We start from the raw sequence: 16,787 nt of genomic DNA on the forward strand, positions 1-16,787 counted from the left end.
ATAGGATTAGATACACAGCTCAGCAGACAGTATCACACAGGATAGGATTAGATACACGGCTCAGCAGACAGTATCACACAGGAGAGGAATAGATACACGGCTCAGCAGACAGTATCACACAGGATAGGATTAGATACATGGCTCAGCAGATAGTATCACACAGGATAGGATTAGATACACGGCTCAGCAGACAGTATCACACAGGAGAGGAATAGATACACGGCTCAGCAGACAGTATCACACAGGATAGGATTAGATACACAGCTCAGCAGACAGTATCACAGGACAGGATTAGATACACGGCTCAGCAGACAGTATCACACAGGATAGGATTAGATACACGGCTCAGCAGACAGTATCAAACAGGAGAGGATTAGATACACGGCTCAGCAGTCAGTATCACACAGGATAGGATTAGATACACGGCTCAGCAGTCAGTATCACACAGGAGAGGATTAGATACACGGCTCAGCAGTCAGTATCACACAGGATAGGATTAGATACACGGCTCAGCAGTCAGTATCACACAGGATAGGATTAGATACACGGCTCAGCAGACAGTATCACACAGGAGAGGATTAGATACACGGCTCAGCAGACAGTATCACACAGGAGAGGATTAGATACACGGCTCAGCAGACAGTATCACACAGGAGAGGATTAGATACACGGCTCAGCAGACAGTATCACACAGGAGAGGATTAGATACACGGCTCAGCAGACAGTATCACACAGGATAGGATTAGATACACGGCTCAGCAGACAGTATCACACAGGAGAGGATTAGATACACGGCTCAGCAGTCAGTATCACACAGGAGAGGATTAGATACACGGCTCAGCAGACAGTATCACACAGGACAGGATTAGATACACGGCTCAGCAGACAGTATCACACAGGACAGGATTAGATACACGGCTCAGCAGACGGTATCACACAGGATAGGATTAGATACACGGCTCAGCAGACGGTATCACACAGGATAGGATTAGATACACGGCCCAGCAGACGGTATCACACAGAATAGGATTAGATACACGGCTCAGCAGACGGTATCACACAGGAGAGGATTAGATACACGGCTCAGCAGTCAGTATCACACAGGAGAGGATTAGATACACGGCTCAGCAGACAGTATCACACAGGAGAGGATTAGATACTCGGCTCAGCAGACAGTATCACACAGGAGAGGATTAGATACTCGGCTCAGCAGACAGTATCACACAGGATAGGATTAGATACACGGCTCAGCAGACAGTATCACACAGGATAGGATTAGATACACGGCTCAGCAGACAGTATCACACAGGATAGGATTAGATACACGGCTCAGCAGACAGTATCACACAGGATAGGATTAGATACACAGCTCAGCAGACAGTATCACACAGGATAGGATTAGATACACTGCTCAGCAGACAGTATCACACAGGATAGGATTAGATACACAGCTCAGCAGACAGTATCACACAGGATAGGATTAGATACACTGCTCAGCAGACAGTATCACACAGGAGAGGATTAGATACACGGCTCAGCAGACAGTATCACACAGGAGAGGATTAGATACACGGCTCAGCAGACGGTATCACACAGGATAGGATTAGATACACGGCTCAGCAGACGGTATCACACAGGAGAGGATTAGATACACTGCTCAGCAGACAGTATCACACAGGGGAGGATTCGATACACGGCTCAGCAGTCAGTATCACACAGGAGAGGATTAGATACACGGCTCAGCAGACAGTATCACACAGGAGAGGATTAGATACACGGCTCAGCTGACAGTATCACACAGGAGAGGATTAGATACACGGCTCAGCTGACAGTATCACACAGGATAGGATTAGATACACAGCTCAGCAGACAGTATCACACAGGAGAGGATTAGATACACAGCTCAGCAGACAGTATCACACAGGAGAGGATTAGATACACGGCTCAGCAGACAGTATCACACAGGAGAGGATTAGATACACGGCTCAGCTGACAGTATCACACAGGATAGGATTAGATACACAGCTCAGCAGACAGTATCACACAGGAGAGGATTAGATACACAGCTCAGCAGACAGTATCACACAGGATAGGATTAGATACACAGCTCAGCAGACAGTATCACACGGGAGAGGATTAGATACACGGCTCAGCAGACAGTATCACACAGGATAGGATTAGATACACGGCTCAGCAGACAGTATCACACAGGATAGGATTAGATACACAGCTCAGCAGACAGTATCACACAGGAGAGGATTAGATACACAGCTCAGCAGACAGTATCACACAGGATAGGATTAGATACACAGCTCAGCAGACAGTATCACACAGGAGAGGATTAGATACACGGCTCAGCAGACAGTATCACACAGGATAGGATTAGATACACAGCTCAGCAGACAGTATCACACAGGATAGGATTAGATACACGGCTCAGCAGACAGTATCACACAGGAGAGGATTAGATACACAGCTCAGCAGACAGTATCACACAGGAGAGGATTAGATACACGGCTCAGCAGACAGTATCACACAGGATAGGATTAGATACACGGCTCAGCTGACAGTATCACACAGGATAGGATTAGATACACAGCTCAGCAGACAGTATCACACAGGATAGGATTAGATACACGGCTCAGCAGACAGTATCTCTTCCGCAGTGTGAAGCTGATCTGTAGCCTCTGGTTTAGCAGTGTATCATGTGATCTATCTGGGATGGATACATGACCTGCAGACAGCAGGGGCACTGATCGCCCCCTAGTGGATCCGCAGGGTTCCGCCGTCTTGCTACACCCTGCGCTATTCTTTACATCAAATGTTTGTAAATCATTAACTGAGGCTTGATCGCAGGTGTGAACAGCACCTTACATCTCACAGCCGGTTGTCAGGGCCGTCCTAGTCTCAGCTCTCACTATCCACTGCTCTGTGTATCAGGCCCTCACTATACACATGCTAGATCAGGGTGATATTATGGCCTCAGTGGGTACAAGATGGATCAGTCCAGGGGCCTCATATTCCAGTGAGAGACCAGAACAGCAGCCACCATTGTGCTCCTCTCCTTTGTCTGCTGTCCCAAGCCTGGAAGGAACGTGTCTATGCACCGCCATCTAGTGGCGGCTTCCTGGAACTGTACACATACATACTATGCATTGTATATATATTGTCTTCATCAGACATATACAGGTGCATCTCACTAAATTAGAATATCATCTGAAAGCTAATTTATTTCAGTTCTTCAATACAAAAAGTGAATCTCCCATATTATATAGAGTCATTACACACAGAGGGATCTATTATATAGAGTCATTACACACAGAGGGATCTATTATATAGAGTCATTACACACAGAGGGATCTATTATATAGAGTCATTACACACAGAGGGATCTATTATATAGAGTCATTACACACAGAGGGATCTATTATATAGAGTCATTACACACAGAGGGATCTATTATATAGAGTCATTACACGCAGAGGGATCTGTTATATAGAGTCATTACACACAGAGGGATCTGTTATATAGAGTCATTAAAAACAGAGGGATCTATTATATAGAGTCATTACACACAGAGGGATCTATTATATAGAGTCATTACACACAGAGGGATCTATTATATAGAGTCATTACACACAGAGGGATCTATTATATAGAGTCATTACACACAGAGGGATCTATTATATAGAGTCATTACACACAGAGGGATCTATTATATAGTCATTACACACAGAGGGATCTATTATATAGAGTCATTACACACAGAGGGATCTATTATATAGAGTCATTACACACAGAGGGATCTGTTATATAGAGTCATTACACACAGAGGGATCTGTTATATAGAGTCATTAAAAACAGAGGGATCTATTATATAGAGTCATTACACACAGAGGGATCTATTATATAGAGTCATTACACGCAGAGGGATCTATTATATAGAGTCATTACACGCAGAGGGATCTATTATATAGAGTCATTACACACAGAGGGATCTATTATATAGAGTCATTACACACAGAGGGATCTATTATATAGAGTCATTACACACAGAGGGATCTATTATATAGAGTCATTACACACAGAGGGATCTATTATATAGAGTCATTACACACAGAGGGATCTGTTATATAGAGTCATTACACACAGAGGGATCTGTTATATAGAGTCATTAAAAACAGAGGGATCTATTATATAGAGTCATTACACACAGAGGGATCTGTTATATAGAGTCATTACACACAGAGGGATCTATTATATAGAGTCATTACACACAGAGGGATCTATTATATAGAGTCATTACACACAGAGGGATCTATTATATAGAGTCATTACACACAGAGGGATCTATTATATAGAGTCATTACACGCAGAGGGATCTATTATATAGAGTCATTACACGCAGAGGGATCTATTATATAGAGTCATTACACACAGAGGGATCTATTATATAGAGTCATTACACACAGAGGGATCTATTATATAGAGTCATTACACACAGAGGGATCTATTATATAGTCATTACACACAGAGGGATCTATTATATAGAGTCATTACACACAGAGGGATCTATTATATAGAGTCATTACACACAGAGGGATCTATTATATAGAGTCATTACACACAGAGGGATCTATTATATAGAGTCATTACACACATAGGGATCTATTATATAGAGTCATTACACACAGAGGGATCTATTATATAGAGTCATTACACACAGAGGGATCTATTATATAGAGTCATTGCACGCAGAGGGATCCATTATAGTCATTACACGCAGAGGGATCTATTATATAGAGTCATTACACACAGAGGGATCTATTATATAGAGTCATTACACACAGAGTGATCTATTATATAGTCATTACACGCAGAGGGATCTATTATATAGAGTCATTACACACAGAGGGATCTATTATATAGAGTCATTACACACAGAGGGATCTATTATATAGAGTCATTACACACAGAGGGATCTATTATATAGAGTCATTACACACAGAGGGATCTATTATATAGAGTCAATACACACAGAGGGATCTATTATATAGAGTCATTACACACAGAGGGATCTATTACATAGAGTCATTACACACAGAGGGATCTATTATATAGAGTCATTACACACAGAGGGATCTGTTATATAGAGTCATTACACACAGAGGGATCTGTTATATAGAGTCATTACACACAGGGATCTATTATATAGAGTCATTACACGCAGAGGGATCTATTATATAGAGTCATTACACACAGAGGGATCTATTATATAGAGTCATTACACACAGAGGGATCTATTATATAGAGTCATTACACGCAGAGGGATATATTATATAGAGTCATTACACGCAGAGTGATCTATTATATAGAGTCATTACACACAGAGGGATCTATTATATAGAGTCATTACACACAGAGGGATCTATTATATAGAGTCATTACACACGGAGGGATCTATTATATAGAGTCATTGCACACAGAGGGATCTATTATATAGAGTCATTACACACAGAGGGATCTATTATATAGAGTCATTACACACAGAGGGATCTATTATATAGAGTTATTACACACAGAGGGATCTATTATATAGAGTCATTACACACAGAGGGATCTATTATATAGAGCAATTACACACAGAGGGATCTATTATATAGAGTCATTACACACAGAGGGATCTATTATATAGAGTCATTACACACAGAGGGATCTATTATATAGAGCCATTACACACAGAGGGATCTATTATATAGAGTCATTACACGCAGAGGGATCTATTATATAGAGTCATTACACACAGAGGGATCTATTATATAAAGTCATTACACGCAGAGGGATCTATTATATAGAGTCATTACACACAGAGGGATCTATTATATAGAGTCATTACACACAGAGGGATCTATTATATGGAGCCATTACACACAGAGGGATCTATTATATAGAGTCATTACACGCAGAGGGATCTATTATATAGAGTCATTACACACAGAGGGATCTATTATATAAAGTCATTACACGCAGAGGGATCTATTATATAGAGTCATTACACACAGAGGGATCTATTATATAGAGTCATTACACGCAGAGGGATCTATTATATAGAGTCATTACACACAGAGGGATCTATTATATAGAGTCATTACACGCAGAGGAATCTATTATATAGAGTCATTACACGCAGAGGGATCTATTATATAGAGTCATTACACGCAGAGGGATCTATTATATAGAGTCATTACACGCAGAGGAATCTATTATATAGAGTCATTACACGCAGAGGGATCTATTATATAGAGTCATTACACGCAGAGGGATCTATTATATAGAGTCATTACACGCAGAGGGATCTATTATATAGGGTCATTACACACAGAGGGATCTATTATATAGAGTCATTACACGCAGAGGGATCTATTATATAGAGTCATTACACGCAGAGGGATCTATTATATAGAGTCATTACATGCAGAGGGATCTATTATATAAGTCATTACGCGCAGAGGGATCTATTATATAGAGTCATTACACGCAGAGTGATCTATTATATAGAGTCATTACACACAGAGTGATCTATTATATAGAATTATTACACACAGAGGGATCTATTATATAGAGTCATTACACGCAGAGGGATCTATTATATAGAGTCATTACACGCAGAGGGATCTATTATATAGAGTCATTACATGCAGAGGGATCTATTATATAGAGTCATTACACGCAGAGGAATCTATTATATAGAGTCATTACACGCAGAGGGATCTATTATATAGAGTCATTACACACAGAGGGATCTATTATATAGAGTCATTACACGCAGAGGGATCTATTATATAGGGTCATTACACACAGAGGGATCTATTATATAGAGTCATTACACGCAGAGGGATCTATTATATAGAGTCATTACACGCAGAGGGATCTATTATATAGAGTCATTACACGCAGAGGGATCTATTATATAAGTCATTACGCGCAGAGGGATCTATTATATAGAGTCATTACACGCAGAGTGATCTATTATATAGAGTCATTACACACAGAGTGATCTATTATATAGAATTATTACACACAGAGGGATCTATTATATAGAGTCATTACACACAGAGGGATCTATTATATAGAATTATTAAACACAGAGTGATCTATTATGTAGAGTCATTACACGCAGAGGGATCTATTATATAGAGTCATTACACACAGAGGGATCTATTATATAGAGTCATTACACGCAGAGGGATCTATTATATAGAGTCATTACACGCAGAGGGATCTATTATATAGAGTCATTACACGCAGAGGAATCTATTATATAGAGTCATTGCACGCAGAGGGATCTATTATATAGAGTCATCACACACAGAGGGATCTATTATATAGAGTCATTACACACAGAGGGATCTATTACAGTTATATGAAAAAGTTTGGGCACCCCTATTAATCTTAAGCTTAATGTTTTATAAAAATTGGTGTTTTTGCAACAGCTATTTCAGTTTGATATATGTAATAACTGTTGGACACAGTAATGTTTCTGCCTTGAAATGAGGTTTATTGTACTAACAGAAAATGTGCAATCTGCATTCAAACAAAATTTGACAGGTGCATAAGTATGGGCACCCTTATCATTTTCTTGTTTTAAATACTCCTGCCTACTTTTTACTGACTTACTAAAGCACTTTTTTTGGTTTTGTAACCTCATTGAGCTTTGAACTTCATAGCCAGATGTATGCAATCATGAGAAAAGCTACTTAAAGTGGCCACTTGCAAGTTGTTCTCCTGTTTGAATCTCCTCTGAAGAGTGGCATCATGGGCTCCTCAAAACAACTGTCAAATGATCTGAAAACAAAGATTATTCAACATAGTTGTTCAGGGGAAGGATACAAAAAACTGTCTCAGAGATTTAACCTGTCAGTTTCCACTGTGAGGAACTTAGTAAGGAAATGGAAGAACACAGGGACAGTTCTTGTTAAGGCCAGAAGTGGCAGGCCAAGAAAAACATTAGAAAGGCAGAGAAGAAGAATGGTGAGATCAGTCAAGGACAATCCTCAGACCACCTCCAGAGAGCTGCAGCATCAACTTGCTGCAGATGGTGTCACTGTGCATCGGTCATCTATACAAAGCACTTTGCACAAGGAGAAGCTGTATGGGAGAGTGATGCGAAAGAAGCCGTTTCTGCAAGCACGCCACAAACAGAGTCGGCTGAGGTATGCAAAAGCACATTTGGAGAAGCCAATTTCTTTTTGGAAGAAGGTCCTGTGGACTGATGAAACCAAGATTGAGTTGTTTGGTCATACAAAAAGGCGTTATGCATGGCGGCAAAAAAAACACAGCATTCCAAGAAAAACACTTGCTACCCACAGTAAAATTTGGTGGAGGTTCCATCATGCTTTGGGGCTGTGTGGCCAATGCCGGCACCTGGAATCTTGTTAAAGTTGAGGGACGCATGGATTCCACTCAGTATCAGCAGATTCTTGACAATAATGTTCAAGAATCAGTGACAAAGTTGAAGTTACGCAGGGAATGGATCTTTCAGCAAGACAATGATCCAAAACACCGCTCCAAATCTACTCAGGCATTCATGCAGAGGAACAACTACAATGTTCTGGAATGGCCATCCCAGTCCCCAGACCTGAATATCATTGACCATCTGTGGGATCATTTGAAGAGGGCTGTCCATGCTCGGCGACCATCAAACTTAACTGAACTGGAATTGTTTTGTAAAGAGGAATGGTCAAAAATACCTTCATCCAGGATCCAGGAACTCATTAAAAGCTACAGGAAGCGACTAGAGGCAAAAGGAGGATCTACTAAATATTAATGTCACTTTTCTGGTGAGGTGCCCATACTTATGCACCTGTCAAATTTTGTTTGAATGCAGATTGCACATTTTCTGTTAGTACAATAAACCTCATTTCAAGGCAGAAACATTACTGTGTCCAACAGTTATTACATATATCAAACTGAAAGAGCTGTTGCAAAAACACCAATTTTTAGAAAACATTAAGCTTAAGATTAATAGGGGTGCCCAAACTTTTTCATATAACTGTATATAGAGTCATTACACGCAGAGGAATCTATTATATAGAGTCATTACACGCAGAGGGATCTATTATATAGAGTCATTACACACAGAGGGATCTATTATATAGAGTCATTACACACAGAGGGATCTATTATATAGAGTCATTACACGCAGAGGAATCTATTATATAGAGTCATTACACACAGAGGGATTTATTATATAGAGTCATTACACGCAGAGGAATCTATTATATAGAGTCATTACACACAGAGGGATCTATTATATAGAGTCATTACACGCAGAGGGATCTATTATATAGAGTCATTACACGCAGAGGAATCTATTATATAGAGTCATTACACACAGAGGGATCTATTATATAGAGTCATTACACACAGAGGCATCTATTATATAGAGTCATTACACGCAGAGGCATCTATTATATAGAGTCATTACACGCAGAGGAATCTATTATATAGAGTCATTACACGCAGAGGGATCTATTATATAGAGTCATTACACGCAGAGGGATCTATTATATAGAGTCATTACACGCAGAGGGATCTATTATATAGAGTCATTACACACAGAGGGATCTATTATATAGAGTCATTACACACAGAGGGATCTATTATATAGAGTCATTACGCGCAGAGGGATCTATTATATAGAGTCATTACACGCAGAGTGATCTATTATATAGAGTCATTACACACAGAGGGATCTATTACATAGAATTATTACACACAGAGGGATCTATTATATAGAGTCGTTACACACAGAGGGATCTATTATATAGAATTATTACACAGAGTGATCTATTATGTAGAGTCATTACACGCAGAGGGATCTATTATATAGTGTCATTACACAGAGGGATCTATTATATAGTCATTACACGCAGAGGGATCTATTATATAGAGTCATTACACGCAGAGTGATCTATTATATAGAGTCATTACACACAGAGGGATCTATTATATAGAGTCATTACACGCAGAGGGATCTATTATATAGAGTCATTACACACAGAGGGATCTATTATATAGAATTATTACACACAGAGGGATCTATTATATAGAGTCATTACACACAGAGGGATCTATTATATAGAGTCATTACACACAGAAGGATCTATTATATAGAGTCCTTACACACAGAGGGATCTATTATATAGAGTCATTCCACACAGAGGGATCTATTATATAGAGTCATTACACACAGAGGGATCTATTATATAGAGTCATTACACGCAGAGGGATCTATTATATAGAGTCATTACACACAGAGGGATCTATTATATAGAGTCATTACACACAGAGGGATCTATTATATAGAGTCATTACACACAGAGGGATCTATTATATAGAGTCATTACACACATAGGGATCTATTCTATAGAGTCATTACACACAGAGGGATCTATTATATAGAGTCATTACACACAGAGGGATCTATTATATAGAGTCATTCCACGCAGAGGGATCTATTATATAGAGTCATTACACACAGAGGGATCTATTATATAGAGTCATTCCACGCAGAGGGATCTATTATATAGAGTCATTACACACAGAGGGATCTATTATATAGAGTCATTACACGCAGAGGGATCTATTATATAGAGTCATTACACACAGAGGGATCTATTATATAGAGTCATTACACGCAGAGGGATCTATTATATAGAGTCATTACACACAGAGGGATCTATTATATAGAGTCATTACACACAGAGGGATCTATTATATAGAGTCATTACACGCAGAGGGATCTATTTCATGTGTTTATTTCTGTTGATGATTATGGCTTACAGCCAATGAGAACACAAAAGTCATTATCTCAGTAAATTAGAATACTTTATAACAGCAGCTTGAAAAATGATTTTAAAATCCGAAATGTCCTCCTGAAATATATGTTCAGTAAATGCAGTCAAAAACGGGAAAAAAATTCCAAGTGTTGTGAAATTGGAAAAAAAATGCAATTCCACAGTTGTTTTTTGTTTTTTTTTCCTTTCCACATTCAGTGGATGCTAACACTGACCGGCCATTATGATTCTCCAGGTCATTACGAGTTCGTAGACACCAAACATCTATAGGTTATTTTTTATTTAAGTGGTGAAAAAAAATTCCAAAGTTTGCTAAAAAAAAAAAAAAAAATGACGCCATTTTCCGAGACCCGTAACGTCTCCATTTTTCGGGATCTGGGGCCAGGTGAGGGCTTATTTTTTGCGCTCTGGGCTGTTGTTTTTATCGATACCATTTTGGGGTAGATCCGATGTTTTGATCGCCGGTTATTGCATTTTATTGCAATGTTGCGGCGACCAAAAACAGACGTAATTCTGGCGTTTCGAATTTTTTTCTCATTACCCGTTTACCGATCGGATTAATTCTTTTTTATATTGATAGACCGGGCGATTCTGAATGCGGCAGTACCAAATATGTATGTGGGTTTTTTTTTAATTATTTTATTTTGAATGGTGCGAAAGGGGGGTTAATTTAAACTTTTATATTTTTTTTAATATTTTTAAAAACATTTTTTTACACTTTCTGCTTGTTTCTATAGTCTCCAGAAGAGACTAGAAGCAGCAGTTGTCTGATTGCTTCTACTGCATACAGGCGGTGATCAGATCGCCTGTATACAGTTTGTAGAAATGCTCACTTGCTATGAGCGCTGACCACTGGGTGGCGCTCATAGCAATTGAGACATGACAACCACAGGGGTCTGCTGCAGACACTGTGTTGTCATGCCCACCCATTGGTGACCCGCGATCACGTGACGGGGTCACCGATGGACGGGGCCTAGGACACGCTCCCCGGAAGAGCGAGTTAAATGCCGCTGTCAGAGATTGACAGCGGCATTTAACTGGTTAACAGCGATTCCACCCGCGGCTGTTGCGGGCACATGTCAGCTGTAAGAATCAGCGCCGGAGCCCCCGCTGAACGGGCCTTTCAGACCTGGTGCGTACTATTACTGACCAGGTCGGAAAGGGGTTAAACCAGGTATTGGTACTTTTGGCCATGTGGACAGGGGCCAAGTCCTGCTGGAGAAGGACATTTCCATCTCCAAAAAGCTTGTCGGCAGAAGGAGGCATGAAGTGCTGTAAAATGTCCTGGTAGACTGCTGCGCTGACTTTGGTCTTGATAAAACACAGTGGACCTCCACCAGCAGATGACATGGCCCCCAAATCATCACTGATTGTGGAGACTTCACACTAGACCTCCAGCAGCTTGGATTGTGGCCTCTCCACTCTTCCTCCGGACTCTGGGACCTTGTGGAGTGTCAATGACTGCCTTCTGGACATCTGTCAAGTCAGCAGTCTTCCCCATGATTGTGGAGCCTACTGAAACAGACTAAGGGACCTTTTTAAACACATCGGAAGCCTTTGTAGGTGATTTTGTTAATTATTCCAATTTACTGAGATAATGACTTTTGTGTTCTCATTGGCTGTAAGCCATAATCATCAACATTAACAGAAATAAACACTTGAAATAGATCCCTCCGTGTGTAATGACTATAGAATAGATCCCTCTGTGTGTAATGACTCTATATAATAGATCCCTCTGCGTGTAATGACTCTATATAATAGATCCCTCTGCGTGTAATGACTCCATATAATAGATCCCTCTGCGTGTAATGACTCCATATAATAGATCCCTCTGCGTGTAATGACACTATATAATAGATCCCTCTGTGTGTAATGACTCTATATAATAGATCCCTCTGCGTGTAATGGCTCTATATAATAGATCCCTCTGCGTGTAATGGCTCTATATAATAGATCGCTCTGCGTGTAATGACTCTATATAATAGATCCCTCTGCGTGTAATGACTCTATATAACAGATCGCTCTGCGTGTAATGACTCTATATAATAGATCCCTCTGCGTGTAATGACTCTATATAATAGATCCCTCTGCGTGTAATGACTCTATATAATAGATCCCTCTGCGTGTAATGACTCTATATAATAGATCCCTCTGCGTGTAATGACTCTATATAATAGATCCCTCTGCGTGTAATGACTCTATATAATAGATCGCTCTGCGTGTAATGACTCTATATAATAGATCCCTCTGCGTGTAATGACTCTATATAATAGATCCCTCTGCGTGTAATGACTCTATATAATAGATCCCTCTGCGTGTAATGACTCTATATAATAGATCCCTCTGCGTGTAATGACTCTATATAATAGATCCCTCTGCGTGTAATGACTCTATATAATAGATCCCTCTGCGTGTAATGACTCTATATAATAGATCCCTCTGTGTGTAATGACTCTATATAATAGATCGCTCTGTGTGTAATGACTCTATATAATAGATCGCTCTGTGTGTAATGACTATATAATAGATCCCTCTGCGTGTAATGACTCTATATAATAGATCCCTCTGCGTGTAATGACTCTATATAATAGATCCGTCTGCGTGTAATGACTCTATATAATAGATCCCTCTGCGTGTAATGACTCTATATAATAGATCCCTCTGCGTGTAATGACTCTATATAATAGATCCCTCTGCGTGTAATGACTCTATATAATAGATCCCTCTGCGTGTAATGACTCTATATAATAGATCCCTCTGCGTGTAATGACTCTATATAATAGATCCCTCTGCGTGTAATGACTATATAATAGATCCCTCTGTGTGTAATGACTCTATATAATAGATCCCTCTGTGTGTAATGACTCTATATAATAGATCCCTCTGTGTGTAATGACTCTATATAATAGATCCCTCTGTGTGTAATGACTCTATATAATAGATCCCTCTGTGTGTAATGACTCTATATAATAGATCCCTCTGTGTGTAATGACTCTATATAATAGATCCCTCTGTGTGTAATGACTCTATATAATAGATCCCTCTGCGTGTAATGACTCTATATAATAGATCCCTCTGCGTGTAATGACTCTATATAATAGATCCCTCTGCGTGTAATGACTCTATATAATAGATCCCTCTGCGTGTAATGACTCTATATAATAGATCCCTCTGCGTGTAATGACTCTATATAATAGATCCCTCTGTGTGTAATGACTCTATATAATAGATCGCTCTGTGTGTAATGACTCTATATAATAGATCCCTCTGTGTGTAATGACTATATAATAGATCCCTCTGTGTGTAATGACTCTATATAATAGATCCCTCTGCGTGTAATGACTCTATATAATAGATCCCTCTGCGTGTAATGACTCTATATAATAGATCCCTCTGCATGTAATGACTCTATATAATAGATCCCTCTGCGTGTAATGACTCTATATAATAGATCCCTCTGCGTGTAATGACTTTATATAATAGATCCCTCTGCGTGTAATGACTCTATATAATAGATCCCTCTGCGTGTAATGACTCTATATAATAGATCCCTCTGCGTGTAATGACTATATAATAGATCCCTCTGTGTGTAATGACTATATAATAGATCCCTCTGTGTTTAATGACTCTATATAATAGATCCCTCTGTGTGTAATGACTCTATATAATAGATCCCTCTGTGTGTAATGACTCTATATAATAGATCCCTCTGTGTGTAATGACTCTATATAATAGATCCCTCTGTGTGTAATGACTCTATATAATAGATCCCTCTGTGTGTAATGACTCTATATAATAGATCCCTCTGTGTGTAATGACTCTATATAATAGATCCCTCTGCGTGTAATGACTCTATATAATAGATCCCTCTGCGTGTAATGACTCTATATAATAGATCCCTCTGCGTGTAATGACTATATAATAGATCCCTCTGTGTGTAATGACTATATAATAGATCCCTCTGTGTGTAATGACTCTATATAATAGATCCCTCTGTGTGTAATGACTCTATATAATCTAGGAGTTTCACTTTTTGTATTGAAGAGCTGAAATAAATTAACTTTTTGATGATATTCTAATTTAGTGAGATGCACCTGTAGTTACACAGGTTTTATTTGCTTTCCAGAAGAAGTGAACACTGCCTCTTCATGCCATCATCGCACACAGTGCCACGCACAATATGGCCGATTATCACCACGATGCCACTAGGACACTGGGGTATTCATAAAATATCGCATGAAACTTTATATTTCCATAGATATTTCAGAATTGATTCACCCATGCAACATAAACAAGAACAATGTCTCATGATGTAAAAACATGAATAATGAGATGGATATTAGAATTTAACATTTCTTACTATTTTCCTTTAGGGCAGGTACAGACGACTACTACTCGCACTCGTCCCCATGTTATTCTGTGGGCTGTGCACATGTCCAAAAAAATCGCAGCATCCACAATTTGCTTCCAATAATCGGATGGCACACACCCATTCATATCTATGGATCCGTGGAAAACATCGGACTGTACTCAGATGACTTGTCCTGTGTACAAAAATATAACTACTATAATACTGCCACCTATGTACAAGAATATCACTACTATAATACTGCCTCCTATGTACAAGAATACAACTACTATAATACTGCCCCCTATGTACAAGAATATAACTACTATAATACTGCCACCTATGTACAAGAATATCACTACTATAATACTGCCTCCTATGTACAAGAATACAACTACTATAATACTGCCCCCTATGTACAAGAATATAACTACTATAATACTGCCTCCTATGTACAAGAATACAACTACTATAATACTGCTCCTATGTACAAGAATATAACTACTATAATACTGCTCCTATGTACAAGAATATAACTACTATAATACTGCCTCCTATGTACAAGAATACAACTACTATAATACTGCTCCTATGTACAAGAATATAACTACTATAATACTGCCTCCTATGTACAAGAATATAACTACTATAATACTGCCCCTATGTACAAGAATATAGCTACTATAATACTGCCCCCTATGTACAAGAATATAACTACTATAATACTGCTCCCTATGTACAGGAATATAACTACTATAATACTGCCCCCTATATACAAGAATATAACTACTATAATACTGCCCCCTATGTACAAGAATATAACTACTATAATACTGCCTCCTATGTACAAGAATATAACTACTATAATACTGCCCCCTATGTACAAGAATATAACTACTATAATACTGCCTCCTATGTACAAGAATATAACTACTATAATACTGCCCCCTATGTACAAGAATATAACTACTATAATACTGCCCTCTATGTACAAGAATATAACTACTATAATACTGCCCCTATGTACAAGAATATAACTACTATAATACTGCCTCCTATGTACAAGAATATAACTACTATAATACTGCCCCCTATGTACAAGAATATAACTACTATAATACTGCCTCCTATGTACAAGAATATAACTACTATAATACTGCCCCCTATATACAAGAATATAACTACTATAATACTGCCTCCTATGTACAAGAATATAACTACTATAATACTGCCTCCTATGTACAAGAATATAACTACTATAATACTGCCCCCTATGTACAAGAATATAACTACTATAATACTGCCCTCTATGTACAAGAATATATATACTATAATACTGCTCCTATGTACAAGAATATAACTACTATAATACTGCCCCCTATGTACAAGAATATAACTACTATAATACTGACCCCTATGTAGAAGAATATAACTACTATAATACTGCCCCTATGTAGAAGAATATAACTACTATAATACTGCTCCTATGTACAAGAATATAACTACTATAATACTGCCCCTATGTACAAGAATATAACTACTATAATACTGTCCCCTATGTACAAGAATATAACTACTAT

At 38.7% G+C, this 16,787-nt stretch overlaps 1 protein-coding gene across 3 annotated transcripts in view; it reads right to left on the bottom strand.

Annotated features, from left to right (window-relative positions):
* Positions 1-16,787, bottom strand: part of KDM6B (lysine demethylase 6B) — a 154,848-nt gene that overhangs the window by 102,116 nt on the left and 35,945 nt on the right. Inside the window, exon 1 of one of the 3 annotated variants that reach the window (XM_073654467.1) lies at positions 15,220-15,359. The exons of 1 other annotated variant lie outside the window; for it this stretch is intronic. The gene's annotated coding sequence lies outside the window, so the exon portion shown is untranslated. Of the gene's footprint in view, positions 1-15,219; positions 15,360-16,787 lie in introns of those variants that run through there. One more of the 3 variants, XM_073654472.1, reaches the window with a different exon arrangement.

The sequence above is a fragment of the Phyllobates terribilis genome, unplaced genomic scaffold (genome assembly GCF_046119375.1).
Source record: "Phyllobates terribilis strain yellow unplaced genomic scaffold, ASM4611937v1 Scaffold_11__3_contigs__length_659146591, whole genome shotgun sequence".
NCBI classification, from domain to species: Eukaryota; Metazoa; Chordata; class Amphibia; order Anura; family Dendrobatidae; genus Phyllobates; species Phyllobates terribilis.